At 40.3% G+C, this 19,520-nt stretch overlaps 1 non-coding gene across 1 annotated transcript; it reads left to right on the forward strand.

Moving 5' to 3' along the window:
- The first annotated feature begins 12,914 nt into the window (after window positions 1-12,914).
- On the forward strand, window positions 12,915-13,052 carry LOC114815875. Its single transcript, XR_003763675.1, has one exon. It is a non-coding gene; the product is annotated as a small nucleolar RNA SNORA7 (small nucleolar RNA).
- The last annotated feature ends 6,468 nt before the right edge of the window (window positions 13,053-19,520 follow it).

Raw genomic sequence — 19,520 nt, forward strand, 5'->3', positions numbered from 1 at the left:
CCTCTCCTTTAACTTCTTTCTGGATCCCCTGCAATCTCGATTCCCCTCACTCTACTGAAACTGTCCTTTCTAAAGTTACCAGTGACCTCTTCTTTTCCAAATCGAACGGACTCTACTCCATCCTAATCCTCCTTTACCCCTCAGCTTTCTTTAACCCTGTGGTCCATCCCCTTCCCCTGGAAACACGATCAAATCTTAGTTTCACTGACACTGTCCTCTCCTGGTTCAATTCTTACCTTTCTGGCTGCTTCTGCCAGCTCTTCCTCTGCTTCTCAAGCATTTCTATCCTCCATCTAAATCCACTCCCATAAGGAGCTCATCCATTCTCACAGATTCAACCACCAAGTCTTCATCTCATATTTCACATTTCTTCCTACCTTCAGGACATCTGACACCTCAAACTACACATGCCCAAAACTGAACTTCTCATCTTCCCTCCCAAACTCCTCCACCCGACTTCCCCATCACTGCAGAAAACATTATCATATCCATTTCACAACATGGCTCAGTGGAAAGAGCCTGGGCTTCGGAGTCAGAGGTCATGGCTTCGACTCCCGGCTCTGCCACTTGTCAGCTGTGTGACTGTGGGCAAGTCACTTAACTTCTGTGTGCCTCAGTTACCTCATCTGTAAAATGGGGATTAACTGTGAGCCTCACGTGGGACGACCTGATTACCCTGTATCCCTCCCAGCTCTTAGAACAGTGCTCTGCACATAGTAAGCGCTTAACAAATACCAACGTCATTATTAAGTCCACAACTCGGACGTTATCTTTGACTCACTGCTCTCCTTCTACCTGCATATTCAGTCAGTCACAAAATCCTGTCAATTCATCTCTAGAATGTGCTTCTTCCTCTCCATTCAAACTGTTCCACAGTGGTTCCGGCACTTGTCACATCCCATCTTATCAACAACCGAATTCCCTGTCTCCAGTCTTTCCTCTCTCCGGGCCATGCTTTTGAATGATAATATTCATGGTATTTGGTTAGCACTTATTATGTGCCAGGCACTGTACTAAATGCTGGGGTGGATACAAACAAATTGGGTTGGGAACAGATAGGGTAACAGGCACAGAGAAATGAAGTGACTTGCCCAACGTCATACGGCAGACAAGTGGTGGAGCTGGGATTAGAACCCATGACTTCCTGACTTCCGGGAAGGTCACATGGCACACAAGTGAGGGAACCGGGATTATATCCCAGGTTCTCTGGCTCCCCGATCCATGCTCTTTCCAACGTGCCTGATTGACAGACATTTCCACCAGTCAGTTCTGACTCCTGCAGGTGACTCACAGAAGTTCCAGGATAGAGGCAGATTTAAAATTAAAGGTAATTTGTTTCAAGCCTCTTAAAATTGAAGAGATGAAGCAATATATAGGGTGAAATAGTTTTTGCAAGGGCTGGTACGGCTTCTCTTTTATCCCTGGGACTACTAGTGCACTCTCTTCCCCTCTTCAAAGCCCTACTGAGAGCTCACCTCCTCCAAGAGGGCTTCCCACACTGAGCTTCCCCTTTCCCTCTGCTCCCTCTCTGCTCCCCCTTCACCTCTCCTGGCTAAGACCCCTTTTCCCCCTTTTCCTCTGCTCCTCCCCCTCTCCCTTCCCCTCCCCTCAGCACTATGCTCATTTGTATATATTTTTATTACCCTATTTATTTTGTTAATGAGGTGTACATCCCCTTGATTCTATTTATCGTGATTAAATTGTCTTGGTTTTTGTCCGCCTGTCTCCCCGATTAGATTGTAAGCCCATCAATGGTCAGGGATTGTCTCTATCTGTTGCCAAATTGTACATTCCAAGTGCTTAGTACAGTGCTCTGCACATAGTAAGTTGCTCGATAAATACTATTGAATGAATGAATGAACTAGTGCAAGATATTTTGTGTTCGACAACATCAGGTTTTCCTGAATGTGTCTATTAGAAGTCTACTGTAGAGACTACCAATCTATGTTACCAGTCCTGTCAATATATATATCAGTGGTCCTGAGTCCACATTAGGATAAATCAGAGAAAATGCAATGGACGATATTAACCAAATGGTTACTTTGTATGTTTTTTGTTGCCCTGCACCATAATCTGTATTGCAAATCTTTTCTTTATGCAACTGAATATTTTCAAACATCTGTGCTGGTATGAAAAATGGGGGTACTGTTTTTCAAACAGGTGTTCCCCAACTGGACTCAATCATTGAGTTACAAATCAGAGCATTTTTGTGTGTGCTTGTGGGTGTGTTTTGTCTCAGTTAAATTGCTTATTGTTATTGTGAAAGGGACCTACGTGATAAAAGATGTTTTGAAGTATGAGCATGTTTGAATTAATGTCATGTAATTACCTCAGCACTTACTGTTGCTATTGTCATTATTGCTATTGTTATTGCTAACATTTATTAACCACTCAGTGTACAAAGGCAATCATCTCATAGATAGGCCTTTCATTTCTTAAGGATAGGGCCTGAAATAGTTGGCAATTGATAGACAGTGAAATATTGTCCCAAAGACAAGTCTCACGTAGTGGAAGTTTTCATCTTGATCTCTGGCCCAGTGGCTAAGTTCAGGAAAGGAGATTGAACATGAAATCATAATCATTGGAATTCAGCAACAAGTACTAAAAAAATTTAGTCCAGCTATAGTTCCTCTAGTCAGTAAAATCGATGTGAGCGGGGATTGTGTCTGTTGGTTGTTCTTCTGTACTCTCCCCAGTGCTTAGTATAGTGCTCGACACATGGTAAGTGCTGAATAAATATGATCGACTGGGGCTAGAGTCAATGTCCACTGACATTTTTTGTAAAGCAGAGTCTCACTAATCAGTAGAAACAATAAAATGTAAGAGGAAATTTTGAGAACACAGTCATGGTTAAAGGGTTTCGAAGTTTATATCAAGGATTTGACTTGCAATGAACGTCAATGGGCGTTGGAATCAGCCAGTCAATTGATGATAGTTATTGAGCACTTATTATGTGCACAGCATTCTTCTAAGACCTCGGGAGATTACAGTACAATTAGCAGATACGTTCCTTGACCATAAAGAGTTTACAGTCTAGCCGGGGAGACGGAAGAATTTAGACTTTCGAAACGTGATGGTTGAGCAGACTCAGAAAAAAATAATAAACCTTTCCCTTTCATAGCATAATAATTTTAAAAAGAGCATGAGTCAAATGCAAATCCTGCAAAGTGAGATAATGCCACACATCCATAATTAATCTCCTTAATTAGCAGGACAAATTATTTGAACAAAGTTGTACTCCTGCTAACATTTAACATCAACCTGAGAAAGAACTTCAATATTTTTTCAGCAACTGAGCCAACTTGGACAATGTGAGATATTAGCAGTAGTAAATCATGTAGTGAGCAGAGAAGCAGCGTGGCTCAGTGAAAAGAGCACGGGCTTTGGAGTCAGGGCTCAGGAGTTCGAATCCCAGCTCTGCCACTTGTCGGCTGTGTGACTGTGGGCAAGTCACTTCACTTCTCTGTGCCTCAGTTCCCTCATCTGTAAAATGGGGATGAAGACTGTGAGCCCCACGTGGGACAACCTGATTCCCCTATGTCTACCCCAGCGCTTAGAACAGAGCTCGGCACATAATAAGCGCTTAACAAATACCAACATTATTACTACACTAAATGCTTGAGAAGTACAGAATAACAAAGTGTCCTGCCCACAGAGAGTTTACATGCTTTGGGAGAGACAAAAATAAAAATGTTTACAACTAGAGTAGTCAAAATATGTACACTGAGAAGAAACATATACATATATAAGTTCTAACTAGGGCACGAAAACATTTCTAAGTGCCAGAGCTGACTGTAGAGGTGATATGGCTCAGAATGCGGGATTTTGTTTTTAGGGGAATCCAGCATTATACCTGACCTACCCCTTCTTACAACTGGAAGGATGAAGTGTAAAATGAATAAAGAAGTATAAGTGGAGATCCACTGGGTCTCAACCCACATATTCAATCTCTCACCAAATCTTTTCAGTTCACCCTTCACAACTTTTCTAAAATTGTCCCTTTCCTCTCTGCTATCAAACTGCGACCATATTAGTCCAATCATTTGCTCCATCCTGCCCTGATTATTGCATCAGCCTCCTTGCTGACCTCCCTACCCTCTGCCCCCCCCCCCCCCCCAACTCCAGTCCTTACGTCACTCTGCGGCTCAAATCGTTTTTCTACAAAGCAAATGAGTCTGCGTTTCCCTCATCTTCAAGAACCTCCAGTGGTTGCCCATACAATTCCTCATCCAAAAGAAACTCCTTACCATTGGCTTGAAAGCACTCAATCACCTTATCCACTCCTATCTTACCTCCCCGATTTCCTACAACAACCCAGGCTGCGCACTTTGCTCCTCTATGATGCCAACATGTACTCCATTGATTTCCTCTATCTCATCTCCAACCCCTCACCCATGTCCTGCCTCTTTCCTGAAATGTCCTCTCTCTTCATAGCCAATGGCAAATCTACTCCAAATCTACTCCCTCAGTAAATTCTCACTCCCTTTCATCTCACTACCTTCTGCATCACTCTTGCACTTAGATTTGCACCTCTATTAACCCCTCCCTCAGCCCCACAGCACTTATGTTTAATTCATAATCTATTTATAGTAATATCCATCTTCCCGTTCATATTGTAAGCTCATTGTGGGCAAGAATGTGTCTACACACTGCCTTGTACTCTCCCAAATAATTAGCACAGTGCCTGGGACAGACAGAGTAAGCGCTCAGCAAATACGATTAATTGACTGATTAATAAAGAGAAAACATTTGCTTGTTTTCCCCATAATATAGTAGGGAAGAGAACATATGTTATGTTTCTTTGTTTACTCCCAATCACCTAGTACAATGCCATGCTGGCAGTTGGTGCTCAAGATATTCTGAGGATGATGAAGATGAAGCTGTCTAACATTTTGACTCGAGCATTTCGTCTGCTAAAATAACAGGAGCAAATCCACTGCAAACCCACTGCCCGCAAACTGCAAAATTGATCCTTTCTTTTCATCTTCAAGAATGCTGGATTCAGGAGGTAGTAGAATGCAACGTTCTCTAGAATTTACTGAGTGCCTACTGAGGGTGCTGTATTTTGGTGAGGGCTTAGGATAGTACAAAAGAGAGAAAAGACACCATCCCAGCCTGAAAGACTCTTAGAATCCATCTCACAGGCACAAAAATTATTTATAGTAAGGGGTTGGGGAAATAAAACTGGTTAAAACAGGAGGATGGAAAAATGGGTTCAGAAATAAATAAGTGCTTAAATAGTATAGTACTGCATAAGTGTCGATATTTCATGGCCATTTTCAGTCTGTTGCCCTTGGTTATTTTAAGTAGAATTACACCTGCAGTTGTGTAGTGGATGGGTAGTTAACAAGCATCTTCAAAATTGGCAGTTCACACCTGAAAAAAAGAGATAGTCCGTCCCCTAAAACCCAGTTGTATTTCTTGATTTTTTTGGGGGGGTGTTTGTGTGTGTATGGGTGAATACAGAGTGTTTACCATCTTAGGACACATACTCAGAACACATTGTCTCAAAATAACATTACACAGGGGTAATTACATTGAAGATTTATTTATACTGAGATGTTTTGGACTACCTCATTCATTAATTCAAAACTTATTAATGGCCTTTTCAGCATTTAAGACCAGCATGACTAATCAGATGCCAACAGAATGCAATTACCACAAACTCAAATGTAATTTTCAGTCTTATACTGGTGCTTTTTAATGAACCCAATATAGAGCAAATTTTCCAGTAATTGCAATGTTTCTCAATTATTCAGGATAAAATCATACTTTAAGATTTCTGTTCATGTGGAATGTTTTGGGGACAAATAAGGACTTTGCTGGTGTTGACTTTCTCACATAGAGCCCTAAAAGTGTTTTGTTTTGTTTTTGTGTGTGTGTGTGTGTGTGTGTGTGTATTTATGTGTGTGCAATAATACTGGGGAATAATAGAATGAATCAGGTCAAGTCCTGCTCTTCTTAATGAGCACAATTCTTTCAAATTTTCAACTGGGTAAAAAATGCTGGGGCTTAGACTTGAGAAGAGAAAACACATGCGCACTTAATTTGCCCTATTCAAACCCAGGCAGGAAAAATGTATGCACCCTCCACAAGTGGGACAACTGAACAAATAAAAATCTGACAAGGTGCACTAGCTAAAAGTTTTTCTCCTTTTCTATGCACCCTGGGGTTATATGCCGGCTTTTTGTTGTTGCCTTTGACGGTGTTGCTGAAGTGATGAGTTTGTGAAACTCAGACTGGGCTCTGCTTTGGAAGCTAAACTGTGAACAGAGTTTCAATACCTAAGAGCAGTAGGGGGCAAAAGAAAATTGCCTGTGCTAAATAAAATCAATAATTATAAGCAGGAGAGTTAATACTTAGGCTAGAAAAAGACAGATGGATTTGGTGACATTGGATTTAACAATGTGGTCCATATGAACAGCAGAAAGTTTTTCAGTATCCCCCACCTCTAATCTTATCCCCTATTTTGTTCTCACAACCAGCTTGAAACCTGGCACCCCCAGGACCTTCTTTGTAGGAAAAAAAGGACTGATGGACTACACTTAATTAACGCACATTAAAATAAATTGAGTAGCATTCTTGCATTACAATCCTGGGGTTTATTTACAAGCTCATTACCAGTCCTGTGGTGTTGGAAATTCTAGGGAAGTTGGTTTATACTGATCTGGGGCTAGAGAAACCAAATTTAGTTGAGAGCAGTTGACTGTTCTCTGTTCCCTTTCCCTTTCTTTTCCATTAACCTAATAGTTTATCATGCCTGACTCAGCTGTATGGGGAAGCGGGGTATAAAAGCAGGGAGGGGAGAAATGAGGAAGGTGATTGAGTCTTGAAACTGAAGCACAGGGAACAAAGTCTTAGGCTGTGAGGTCCAGGTGGGACAGGGACTGTGTCCGACTTGATTATCACGCATCTATTCCAGCATTTAGCAAATAGTAAGCACTTAAAAATACTATGATTATTACTGCCATCCCCCTTTTAGACTGTGAGCTAGTTGTTGGGCAGGGATCATCTCTATCTGTTGCCTAATTGTACATTCCAAGCACTTAGTACAGTGCTCTGCACACATTAAGCGCTCAATAAATACGACTGAATGAATGAATGAATGAAATGGTTTTCCAAGATTAAAGGGAATAAATAAAACCTTCAGGTTCTGTTGAAATCTTTCAGATCCAAAGGGAAAGTCCAAACCGAGTGCCTCAGTTTCCTCATCTGTAAAATGGGGATTCAGACTTTAAACCCCATGTGGGACAGAGACTCTGTCCAGCCCAATTTCCTTGTATTCATTCATTTCATTTAATCAATTGTATTTAACTGAGTGCTCACTGTGTGTACGACCACTGTACTAAGCACTTGAGAGAGTACATTATAAGAGTAAACCGATGCACTTCCTGCCTACAACAAGCTTGCAGTCTCTCAGTGCTTAGTAGAGAGTCTGGCACATAGTAAGTGCCAAACAGATACAACTATTATTATCAGTGGAGATCTAGGAATGTCATTTGGGTTTGAAAATGATTCAGGACTGGTTTTTTTGGTTGTTGTTATTGTTTTTTTTATCAGTGGGACAGAGGAAACTCACTCATAACTGATAGTCAATTCTGCATCATATGCACACAAAAGTTGTCCCCCGCTGCATGATTGTATTTGTTACCACTAGTCCCTGAAGCTGTTTTTCTCTCTCCTTTCTGGTGTCAGAAAGCTTCAACTATCCAACTTTTATTAGTGGAAAAAATCACAACGCACCAAGTGCCAAACATCAGACTCTGCAGAATGAAGTCATCTGCAAAAGAGTTCTTGGTGACATTAAAGTAGTTTTAGCTGAGCAAGAAACCTCATCTGTCTTTCCCAATGTCACCAAATCAGAAATGCCTTTATGAGATACTGCCTATCTGCCATGCATCAGTCTTTTCAGCCACAGTCACGGCTGAAGGGAGGATATTATCTTCATCAGCATCATCATCTTTGAAAGTGAAGGACAGATTTTATATCCATATATGGGTGGTGGTGGGGTAAAAGACATTAAGATGATGGACGTCATTATTATACATCAGGAATATGATAGATTAAGAATACAAAAATCTGAATACAAAAATAGAGAAGGGTCCTTTTCACCTTAACTTCCCAGCAATCTAGTTAGAGGTCCATTAATTGTGTCTTTTATGTCCTAGATACTGCACTGGTTGTTCTGATGGGGATTCTAGAGGTTGAGTGGGGGCAGATTTGGCTATGGTCATATTTTTATCCACTCATATGAAGTGGATTTTAATATCTGTCTCCCCAGCTAGATAGGATCAGCTATCTCCTTGTATTCTCTCAAATGTTTGGTGCAGTGTAATGCACAGTGGAAACACTCAATAAATACCACTGATTGATTGAATCTTACTATTTTCAAATTATGACTGAAATGAATCATTTCTATTCACTTTAAAAAAAAAAATTAGCTCTGGTCTATTTGCAACCATAATATCAGAAGTCGCTTTTTCTCCCCAGTGTAGAAAACACTGATCTAGCATGCCCGCCTTCTAAAATGGGTAGAGAATAGTGGAAAGGAAGAAGTAAACAAAATTATAAATGCATTTCCTTTCCAATTCCTGCAGTGTCAGGGAAATGATAAATTGATAATTTCTCATTCAAATAAAAGGGCTGGGAATGTCATATTTGGGAGAATGAAGGTGAAGAGTAGTTTTGGACAAATTCTTTCTGTGAAATTGTGTGGGGTTTTCCAACAAAATAACAGTTTCATGACACTTGAAACTCTGCAAAAACACCACCGACAAAATTGCATGCACCACACTGACTTCAAATTAAAATCCTTACCGTTAATTTCTACACCTTGGGAAGATTAAATGATCTGTCCCAAAGTCCAGAAAATTAAATATCCAAAAATTCAAGTTACACCAGTCTGAATTGAATACTATATCATATTCTTTCATTACAGAACTTGAAAAGATGCAATGAATGTGCAAATGCTATCGAATAGTCCCAAATAATTTGCTTATGTACCTATTTAGTTACCTTTGATAATAGATATACACCTGTAATACCAGAACAGATTTATTTTTTACTATAATAGCAAAATGTTTGCTGTAATTTAGCAATCTTTATTATTAATTTATTTTTGTCCATGTCAAGACCAGGTGAGATCCTCACAGTGAGAGAACAAAATAAGACAAGAATTAGCTAGGAATTTATGCAAATCCAACTGACAAGTTTTACTAGGACAGTATCGATTTTAGGATATTTGTCTATTATTCTAATACTACTTGAAATAATCTGGAAATGTTCTAGATTTTCCTGGTTATAAAGATAGATTTAATAATTTCAGGGAAGAATGGAAGTGATTTCCCATCTAGGTGAAATTTAATGGTATTAATAAGGGGTCAGCCAACATATATAACTATACAACCACATATAACTCCCTATAACTCCCTACTTATGCAAATAATACACCTGGTGCTATCTATGGAAGAGCCTATGACTATGTAAAATCTCAAACACTCACCAAACACTGATGAGAAAATCAATCAAAAACTCACACTACTTTGAAATGTTAAAAAATTCAACCGATTAGCACGGTTTTGTAATGCATACCAAGCTTTCACTAAAACCACTTAAAGCACCCTCAATGCAAAAATGTGGATTTGAGTGACCCTAAACAAAATGCTTTCATTATAGAAAACTTCCGGCCTGCAACTAACATGCATGATTATTAATTTCATATTAGTACTTCTGATTTATTAGAACAAAAATCTTTGATCTTCATTAATTAATATTTTAGATTAACATGCAAAAACATAACAGCATGGAACTTTCCTTAAATATCATCCCCAAAAGCCATAAAAATAAAATCAGAACATAAATAAGGCAAGAAATTGTTTTCAGCCTTATATATCAGTTTTATAGGGTTTCATGAGTCCACTTCTTCATTCCTCATGATAATGATCGTAAAGATGAAGATGATGATGATAATAATTTTAACTTTTGACAGTAAAGCACTTATGTGCCAACTACTGTACTAAAGATGGTGGAAAATGCAAAATAAACCGATTGGATGCAATCCCTGATCGACATGGAGCTTGCAGTCTAACAGGGAAGGAGAGCAGGTACCATCCCCATTTTTACAGATGATGAAACTGAGGCATAGAAATGTAAATGACTTGCCCAAGGACACAGAGCAGGCAAGTGGCAAAATTAGGAATAAAAGCCTATTCTCCTAAGTCTCAGACACGTGCTCTCTCTACTAGGTCATGACGCTACTCAGTATTGAAGTACCCTATGTTTTAAATTTAAAATTTCCTGTAGGAAAGTCTAATTGCTTGCTTTCAAACATTATATCAACCTATCAAAATATTTTGAAGGACAGTATTTTTATTTGGCCTCGATATGCCCAATAATTTGAGTGATGATTTTTATTTTTAATTAGGATGCCATTTTATCATCAATCATCTTTGAGAAATACTTATAAATGACAAGAGAAGGGTGACATTTCCTTGGCTAGCCCTTAGGCCAAAACCACTCCTCAAAACAGGGCAGCAAATGAGCGGAGAAGCAAGGTGGGGAATGCATATTTACTGGAAATGTACTTGGCCAAATTTGGGCTTTAGTTGAGAATGAAATAGCATTACAGATGGAGATAGTAAACCCCAGACAATGAGGCTGAATCTTTCTCCCACACAGTGAAGAATGCTGTAAATGCACATTCAGGTGGCACAAGATGTTTGCTTTTGATTGAATGATCCCATCCCCATTAGAAGCTATATAGCACATTCTTTCCCCACAAAGTATTTTGACATCATTTATCCCATTTTTTTTTCCTCTGAGCAGCCCAGTGATTTAGGGAAAGGACCAAATATTAACCTCATTTTCCAGATGAGGAAACAATCTCAGAAAAGCAAAGTGACTTGCCCAAGATTCTAAAGAAGGCCAGAGATAAACCCAGTGGTGGAAAAGCAGCGAGGTTTAGTGGATATGCCTGCTGTGTGACCTTGGGTGTGTCACTTCAGTTCTCTGTGTCTCAGTTACCTTATCTGGAAAATGGGGATTAAGACTATGAGAACTATGTGGGAAAGGGACTGTGTCCAGCCTGATTAGCTTGTATCTACCCCAGGGCTTAGAGCAGCGCTTGTACCATACATAGTGAACACTTAACAAATACCATCTATATTATTTCACTTCTCTGAACCTCACTTACCCCATCTGTAAAGTAGGGATTAAGACTGTGAGCCCCACAGAGGAATAGACTATGTCCAACCTGATTACCTCATATCTACCTTCACGCTTAAAACAGTGCCTGGCACAGAGCAAGAGTTTAACAAATATGGTTAAAACAACCCAAAACACTGGTCTTTGACTTCCAGGTTCAGGCTCTTTCCCCTAAAGCCATCTGCCTCCCTGCCTGGTAGAATTAAGTTATAAGGAGCAGCAGCACCTATACACATTTCTAGTCCTGTAGCCTTGAAAAGAAATGTGAGCGATGACAACGTAGGGAGGGAGCAAGACAGAGCCAGTTTTGTCACCCAGCACTCTGCGAGAAGAGTAGCTTCTTTTGGGCAATTTCTTTATGATTGGCCATGAGCTCCATTACCCATCGACCAGTACAAATGTGCTTAGGTTTACTTCTTTGCCAGACGCTCCACAGGCTTCCGAAGGCTGAAAGGCCTTTTCAGGCATAAAAAGATGGGGGAAAAGAAAAATCAAGAATTGAATAGAGTGAGGCCTTTTCCTCTCTGCGTTTGGCCGTAGAAGTCAGAATGCTATACAGTTGCTTTTCCGTTAGAAAGAGGAGACCTATTTGAAGCAAAGGGCAAGCCATTTCTCCTACAGTTTGGGGGCCTTTTGGTTAATGGTGTTATTTGTTAAAAACTCCATTTAGTGGAAGCATGAACTAGGAATAATACCAGTTTCGTTGCAGTTGGGCGCTTGCAAGTATCATATTAAATTACCGCAAGACGCTGGTGTGCAGATCTACGAAAAGAGAGACATTGATGGATTTGCTTAGGGAATGCCTCAGTATTCAATCACTTGGGCAGAACCTAATGGAAAAGACAAATTTGATTTTTAAACTTGATTTACAGTGCCCTGCTAAAGTCTTTGGATTTTCAAAATATAATCCAATGTATTGAATTATGAAAAATACCCTTATATTGGGACTATATTTGATAGGTGATGAATCCTTTCCAAGGGGAAATGATCACTTCACCTTTACTATCAAGGCAAATGTTCACTTTTTTTGGTTTTGTATGACTAGGATAAAATTATTATTTGAAACACTGCAGGTTAACTAACATAGTATGTGTGCATTGTGAAGAAAATGCATTTTATACGATAAAAGAATGCTATTTTGAGGTGACAGAAGACTACAAATTTGTTCATTTTCCTTACAATTTAGGATATTTTCAGTCTTCAAGCAAATTTATATTCTGACCTCATTCAGACCAGTCGCGTACTTCCCCAAAGTCTGAGCTGGAAAATTTAATCAATGGACACTGGCACCAGTAGCATCATCTTCATATAAAAAAAGCAGTCCTATTACATATGACAAGGATACGTATTGCGTGCCCTTGTTATTAATGAATAGATTTCTTTCCTCACTTTGAATAAATGTCAGTAAACAAAACCCTAAGAGATAGATCACATTACTCAAACAGGAAGAGGAGGAGTTTAGGCACGTGCTGGAAATATGCTATTCATATTTGGAGGAATAGCAGAGATGGGAGAAGTGGCAAAAGGAAGAGTAGCAGGAATAAGTGGCAGAGAAAGAGGCCAGGATGGAAGCCCTGTGGGAAGAACACGGGCAGGGCGAATGACTTCAAGCTGTCCCAGGGGACTGAGACACCACCGGTCTGGGAGAAACGTCCCCCACCATGTACTCTAGGAGGAGTATCTGTTTTATTGTTTGTTGTATTCTCCGAAGGCCCCTCTCAGGATCGCACCTGGAGAGCTTCCAGTACTCTACCGGTCTCGGCTACGGGAGGGAGAGTCAAGCAGAGACCTAACCATTCCTTTCCTAGCTTGGCCCATGGCTAGCGAGTGGAAGGTAATCTGCTACAAATCAAAACTCCCCCGTGCTGGGCAGCAGCCGCACCGGAGAGAGTCGAGGGTGGAGCCTCAAGTTTCCTGTGTGAAAGGAGGAGATGGATCCATTGCATTTTAACCGAGAAAACTCTCCGGATCCACTACCGGAACGATTGCAGATGGAGGTGGGGAATTCTGGGAGAGATGTGTCCGTGGAGTCTCTATGGGTCGTAGATGACTCGACAGGGTGAGACAAGACTCTCCCAAAAGCTTACTTCAGTGTTCTGCACACGGTAACTCTTCAATAAATACGATTTATTGATTGATGGATTGAGGAGAGGGCAGGACCAACAGCTGAAGGATTCCAAAAGGCCCAAGAGTACTTCCTTGACAAAGCTCTCACTTCCCTGTCTAAGCCCTCCTTTCGGCATCAGTTACTCACTCGGTTCTGTTCCCCTTAAGCCCTCTTCCTCAGACTCACGGCACTTATGTACCTATCCATCTGCAATTTCTTTTAATGGCCACCTCCCCCTCTAGTTATAAGCTTATTGTGGGCAGGGAACATCTGTACCTACTCTTTTGTATCGTAATAGTAGAAGTAGTAATAATAATCATGCTATTTGTTAGGCATCAACTATGTTCCAAGTGCTACACTAAGCACTGTGGTAGATAAAATATAGGCAGATTGGACGCGGTCCTTCTCTGTGCCATATGGGGGTCACAGTCTAAGGGGCAGGAAGAACAAATATCATCCCCAGTATTACAGATGAATAAACGGAGGCACAAAAGTTAAATGACTTGCCCAAGGTCACACAGCAGGCCAGTGGAAGATCTAGGATTAGAACCTCTGTCTCCTGACTCCTGGGACCAAGCTTCAGACATTGCTACTTCTCAAACGGTTATCTTTCCTGCTTTGCTTATGAATTGTTGCATTTAGCCAATTTTGAAATTCTCATTAACTTTTCCCTGCGTGCGGTTATGTCATCCCCCACCTCGAGATTATGAGAACCTTAAGGGCCAGGGATCGTGTTTTGATCTATGTCTGTGTATTTATTCATTCATTCATTCATTCAAAAGTATTTATTGAGCGCTTACTATGTGCAGAGCTCTGTACTAAGTGCTTGGAATGTACAATTCAGCAACAGATAGAGACAGTCCCTGCCCAGTGTCGGGCTCACGGTCTAATCGGGGGAGACAGACAGCAAAGTAAAATAGAACAAAACAAAAACAACACTATCACGACCTTCCATCATTTGGTTTAGTGTATCCTCACATGTTGCACGTGGATGTGATTGATCAGCTGGTGTGTTGGGGGCCCAGGGAATCAAGATATAGGACCGCTGAAACCATACGTCGGTTTGAAACGGAGAGAGAACACAGAGAAATGTAGGAAATAGGAGCAGTTGAGGCAGGGGAGCCCGGTAATAGTTACTGTTTTCAAGCTCCAATTTTCTTTCTAGTATCCCACACCGCCCTCACACAAACCTCTGTTTTAGGATGTTTGTGACTGATTGCCTAAGGAACATTTTTCCTCCCCACCCCCCAACTCTTGATAAAAATATACGCCGGGGTTATTACAGTCACATAATTTAAGCAGGGTAGGGTTTTGCCAATCCTAAGTATGAACAGAAGTTTTATTTATGATGATGTTGTATTTGATTTTGAAATTTATAAGTAATCCAAACTGATTAGTGGCTTGGTTTGTTCATGGTGTCTACAGAGAGGCATAATATTATCAAAAGCCAGATGGTGGTACATCTTGCATGTCTAGTAGACACAAAATCGTCTCCCAGTGGAAACATTTTGGAAATCTCTTTTGGTAGGCCTCCATATCACAAATTCTGATAACCTTGAATGTTTTGGGGGGTTTTGTTTGCTATTCATATCTCATAAGGGACATGTTTCTTCCAAGCTCTTTGGAATTCTTGGCAGGACATTTTACAGTAGGTATCAGACTCTTCTGTAGGTGGATATGGCTGGAAAACAGAACTTTATTTTTTGAAACATGCCATAAATTCACAACAGGGGAAGTTGAATGATGTCTAAATCATCTTTCCTGCTAAAATGTAAAGCCAAGATTTTATTCTTAGCAAAAGAACTACCGATCTTGCCTTATTTGACATTTCCACAAGCTCCTTTTTTTTCCACTTGCTTTACGCAGTGTTTCACCATTTCCATTTTCCCAATCAGGTGAATAAAATGGCTAATCACTATCTGTTTATTAATAGACTCATGGGACACTGAAGAAGAGAAAAAAAAAGAGAAACCTTATGAAAATCTTCAATTAGAATTTACGAAAGCTGGATTTGGATTACTGAGATGGCAATTTAACTTCTCACCCCCAAAGAGGAACAGAGACCTCTTGACCTTAAATGCGTGGAACAAAATTTGTGAGAAGAAACTATCTTTTATTGTCACCAAACTGCATAGCAAAAATGAAGTCAGATGCTCAGACTAAGTGTACAACTGGGCCCTGCCTGGAAATGCTAGTATTCAGTGGCAAGCAATGCTTATCCTTTACAAGGAAACAAAATTTAGCCCAGTTGTCCTGGTTGGCAGTTTGCTCAGCTCAACTTGGAGTTATACTAATACTTCTTAGCTTATTAATGTTTGTTAATTCCCAGGGCAATGCACTGCAAAGAAGCTGCCTGACTTAGTGGTTAAAGCACGGGCCTGGGAGTCGGAGGAACCTGGGTAATAATCCCATTTTTGCCACTTATCTGCTGTATGACTTTGGGCAAGTCACTTCCCCCTGCCACAGTTACCTCATCTGGAAAAATGGAGATTAAGACTGTGAGTCCTGTGTGGGACTGGGACTGTGTCCAACCCGAATACCTTGTATCTACCCCAGCATGTAGTGAGTGCTTAACAAATACCAGTATTATTATTATTATTATCAGACAGCACAAGCAACAGAAATATTCTGCCCTCTACACTCTAATGGAGGATTTTCAATTCCATGGCATCTTGCCCTCCTCTTGCTATATATTATAGAGTGCCATTCCTCATCAGTTCCAGAGAGAAGTGCTGTAAGTGGCAGAAAACTTTAACTATATCCCTCCTCCAAAATAACAGATTGCAGTATAGTACAGAAATCACTAGTTCACACCTAGAATTATCAATCCATGGTGTTTATTGAGGATTTACTGTGTCCAGAGCACTGTACTAAGTGCTTGGGGGCATACAATCCTACAGAGTTGGTAAACAAGTTTCCTGAACCAGAACAAGCTTACAGTTTAGAGGGGTAGAAGACTGACAAATGACTCAGATAACCTTTTTTCAAAGTAGGCTTAATCCCATAAATCAGACTTATTTAATATGTAGCTCCCAATCAAAACTGGACTCTATTTTCGGGAATATCTCATAGGCTTCGGGGACAAGGATCATGTCTTCTACAGAACTCTCCAGGACGTAGTACTCGATTTTGTATAGAGGTGGTGCTCAAAAAATTATATTAATTACTAGTGCAGCACCCATTTAAGACTGTAGCATATTCTAGAAGCACACCAGGAAATCCTGGCACAGGGAACTGAAAAGCTGGCTTGCGAATCATTTGAAATAGATCAACGGGGAGATAAAATGGGGCTTTGACAAGCCGGAGAACATATCACTTACAAAACATGCACTTTTCTAAGTGCTGGGGGTTGGATACAGTCCCTGTCCCACATGGGGCTCACACCCTTCCCCATTTTACAGATGAGCTACTGAGACCCAGGGAAGTGAAGTGACCTTTCCAAGGTCACACAGCATACACGTAGAGGATCTGAGATTCGATTCCCACCAGGAATCCCGCTTATAACTCAGTGAAGGCCCCAATAATCTTGGCTGAACTAGATTCCTTAACGGAATAATGTCCAAATTCGATATGCAATCAATATCATAGGTGAAAAAAATAGCAACAAAAGATGCAAAACACACGTTTATTTAAAGCAACAAATTAATCTATCAAGCAATCCTATTTATTGAGCACAGTCTGCGTGCAGAGCACTGTACTAAGTGCATGAGGGAATATAACAGAGTTGGTAGAGGCATTCCCTGCTGACCATGAGTTTATACTCTAGAGTGGCAAATACCCTGCTGGGTGGCCTGACTACCTGAAACTACTCGGCACATGCTCAAGCACATGGGCATCCTCAGCTTTTGTTTCAGGGAAGTGGATGGAAAAGGTTTTAGACTAAAATAACTCTAAATCAGCTCACTCTACCTTCTTTTTTCCCTCAGGCACAGCTTAAGGGTTAGAAATACAGTATTCAATCGTATTTATTGAGCGCTTACTTTGTGAATTGCTGCAAGGAACTGTTGTACGGTGGTGTGATCCCAAGCAGCACGGCCGAGCCCAGAACAGCACATCGGAGAACACTATAACCGCTTCTTCTCCAAACTTTCCCTGAGGAAATCTCGACATCACTCACACGGGGGTGGCAAAGTCACTGGGGAGTGTAGGCACAATCAGCCCTTTGGCGCTACGGGCTTTGTGGTTTTAGTCTGTAGTCGGTAGGAAACGTGTCTACCAGCTCTGTTGTTCTGTACTCTCCCAAATGCTTAGTACAGTGCTTTGCAGACAATAAGCACTCAATAAACACCATTGACTGATTGATTGATTTTACTTGGGCTTCTCTCCTTGCAATTCTCCTGCCAGGCTTGAATGAAAGGGTTTATGGCACATCTAAATATTTTAAAAGCACAATTCATTTGCACACAATATGGAAAGATGTCTCTGTTATCATAAATCTTTGCAAGCTCACCCATAAATGTCACTGGAAACTTCCACCGATAGCAACATATTCAAAAATTAAGAGCCTATTATATGCTGTATAGTTATTTAATCATACAAATGTGTCTAAGTGCATAAGGCATAGTCCAAGATGGTGGAAATATCACAGGATTGGGAGTCAGGAGATATGGGTTCTAATCCCAGCTCCGCCACTTGCCTGCTTTGTGACACTGGGCAAGTCAGTTATCTTTTCTGTGCTTCAGCTTCTTTTTCTGTAAAATGAGAATTCAAAACCTGTTCTCCCCCCTTAGATTATGAGCCGTACATCGGGCAGGGACTGCGTCCAAAATGATTATCTTGTTTCTACCCCAGTGTTTAATAAAGTACTTGGCATGTAGTAAGTACTTAATATCACAATTATTATTATGTGCGTAACATGCTTCTCAAAAATGTGTGCATCGTGACTGTGTCACGGCATCTGTTTTCCCTTAGACTTAAATGGAACTAGTTTACCTTCCAGAACAAGACCTGACATAACGACCGAACATACAGGTAATTATAAATTATACGATAACTCATTCCCCAACTTCTTGCTCTCCTTGTCTCTTCTTCTCCAAGGACAATGAAGTTCCTTAGGAAGATTTTTGACACCCATGTACCCTAAACGTGGCTCCCTTCACTTGTATTCCCACCCTCCAATTTTTATTTTCTCTGTTTTCTTTCCGGTAAACCAGGGAAGGCCTCTTGGAGGAGATGTGACTACTGTGAACCTGCATCTAACCGACATTACTCCTCCTATTCTATGCAAAGTACTATACAACAGAGTTGGTAGACATATTTCTTGCCCACATACACTCAACATTATGTTAGAGCCTATTAAATAAACAAAGGTGACTGCTTTCTGCGGTCACATTTGGAGGAATTGGGCTACTTATTTAGTGCAATCTTGAAAATTCCCTTCAACTAAACAGTAATTTTCTGTATGTTTTCCGCTCGCTGCAATCTACAATTACTTTATTACTCCTCCTCTGTCAACTGCAACATTGACTTTGGATAAGTACTTTCATGCCCTAGTTCTATCAGAATCTTTTAAATAAGCATAAACTCAGTGAAAATAATCAGTGTTGGTTTAGAGCTGTTAAATGTATTTAACTGGAAGGGTCATCATTACTGTGCTGTCTAACTGGGACGCAAAGTGACTTCACCCAGTGTTTGACCTTAATTATTCTGCACTTTCCAACGAAATATTGATTTATTATTTACAACTAATTGGGTACTCATTGACTGTGCCTGGGTGGTAGTTTTCATAGCTCTATAGTCCAAAGGAGCCAAGAAGATAGGCTAAAGTATTTCTTGTCATTCAAACCCTGTGGAAGAATATGAAATGTAAACTGTAACAGTTGAATTTTCGGGAATAAACGCTTACGCTATCTCCTGGATAATAGTATGTTAATGAATAGAGAATTCCCAAGGAGAGGGAGCTTCAACATTTTCCCCTTTCAATTTTTCCTTGGAGTGAATTAAAATGCTTTTCTAATACATGGCCTCAACTCGCCTTGTCAGAAACATTATCATTAACCACTCAGCTTCTGTGACAGTATTTTGCATAAAATATCAAATACCACTATGAGAATGAATGAGAATACTATTACTCTTCATCATAGCCAGACTTAAAAAAATTTCCAGCAATTAAGGTGGGCAAAATTAGGAGTCTATTGTCATTTCCTTTCAGGGTGACTTCATGATCAGGAACAGACCATTTGGAAAGGGTGGCATGATTAAGTTTTTTTTT

The sequence above is a fragment of the Ornithorhynchus anatinus genome, chromosome 12, assembly GCF_004115215.2.
Source record: "Ornithorhynchus anatinus isolate Pmale09 chromosome 12, mOrnAna1.pri.v4, whole genome shotgun sequence".
NCBI classification, from domain to species: Eukaryota; Metazoa; Chordata; class Mammalia; order Monotremata; family Ornithorhynchidae; genus Ornithorhynchus; species Ornithorhynchus anatinus.